At 39.2% G+C, this 1,750-nt stretch overlaps 1 protein-coding gene across 1 annotated transcript in view; it reads left to right on the forward strand.

Moving 5' to 3' along the window:
• Positions 1-1,750, forward strand: part of LOC109969021 (CUB and sushi domain-containing protein 1) — a 404,580-nt gene that overhangs the window by 307,729 nt on the left and 95,101 nt on the right. The window lies entirely within an intron of this gene.

The raw sequence follows: 1,750 nt of genomic DNA on the forward strand, positions 1-1,750 counted from the left end.
GTGGGGGGTTGGGGGGGTGGGGTTGGATAATGGGAGAGAATAAAGATGGTATAATTGCACTCAGAGTAGCAATGCATTACAAAGAACAGGGGGGAAAGCTCATCAAGTCATTTTATCTGATGCTCACACTCGTCTAGTTTATTTCAAGATAATACTGCCACTTATCAACTGCAGATGTGTTACAGTTACTTAACCAGCCTCAATTCTGGAAAGTTCTTTGTCGCGCTTCTTTGTCCAGCTGTGGTTTTGAGAATGGCAGTGCTAGAATATGGTGTTTAGTATCACAGAATAAAAAAACGAGGAATTCATTTCAAAGGAAAATCACTTGTGTTACAGTAACAGACAAGAACACTTGAACGTACTAACACACTGCTTTGGTGCACCATCACTGTTTTCACATCTTGTTGCTGTATTTTCAGTCAATCAGTCAGCTAGTTGGCCACCCAAATAAGCAATCAGGAAGCCAGTTAGTCAGTCAGCCATTTAGGCCATAATTTAACCAATCCAGTAGTTAGTTGGTTATTTGTCGGACCATTAACCAGCCAATTACTTGATCACTGACTAAGTTGCTTTCTGCATTTCTTGGATGGGCTCAGTGAAGTGTTTCCAGTGTTTGGTAACTTTCACAAACCTTCTTTGTGGTAACATAAAAAAAACAAACATGTTCATTAGCAAACAGAGGTGGCTGAAATTGATTCAGGGAAATCTTTACATGCCTCCCCCCCCACAATAATCTATTTATAAACACAAGCCAAGTATTGATATTTTAGTCACATTTGAAGGCTATTATTGGAAGGCCACACAATGATTTTCTGTTAAATAAAAAAATGATCTGAATTTCTGAACAGCCTCAGACATCATCTGGCAACTGATTGATGTGTTTTTGCTGTAATTGATGTTGACATACAGTAATCCGGTGTGTTTCTATCAGGTCGTTACTATGGTTAAAAATGAATACATTATAGTTTTGTACTCTAATACACAGAGCATCATGACACAATGAGAATGATCATATTGCCATTTTGGGTATATCACACTACAAAGAAATAAAATTATATATTTTTAATAAGAATAAATTGTGCATGGTTATTGTAAAAAGTTATTGCATGACCCCAATTTAAACAACGTTAGCCATGCTCTTCCCTGGATCTGTTGTCATCTGTTGCTTCACTATAAGAACGACCTATGTTTCGTGGCCTAGGTCCTTTCAGTGATCCAGATACTGTACATGGATTGATCTGCATTCACCTACACTACTGGACAATTCACATAATAAAAGCAGAACAATTTAATTAAATTCAGCTCAGTACTCTTGCTCTTGTCCTCTCTCAGCTCATACTGCACACTGAATTTTCTCATTGCATATTTAGGGAACTTTCTCTGTGTGTCTGTCTCTCCATCTTTGGGCAACTCCTGGAGCTTTTAGACCAAACTCATTAGAAAGGGTGAGACCTCTTTAAATAATATATCTCCACTTACACTCCCTCTGTGTCCTCTCTTCTTCCTTTTACCACTTTCTCCCCCCTTTTTTCTTTCCCCTGTAACTCCTTACACTCCTCGCTCTACCTGTTTTTTTCATCCACTCTCTTATTCTACCTTCCTCCCACCTCCTCTGTCTATGTCTGATTTACTCTGCATTTTTCTCTCACCATTTCTCTCTGGCTCTCTCTTCTGTTCCTGCTTTCTCTCTCTCCTCACACACACACACACACACACACACACACCCACACACACACACACACACACACAC

The sequence above is a fragment of the Monopterus albus genome, unplaced genomic scaffold (genome assembly GCF_001952655.1).
Source record: "Monopterus albus unplaced genomic scaffold, M_albus_1.0 scaffold168.1, whole genome shotgun sequence".
In the NCBI taxonomy this organism is placed as follows: domain Eukaryota; kingdom Metazoa; phylum Chordata; class Actinopteri; order Synbranchiformes; family Synbranchidae; genus Monopterus; species Monopterus albus.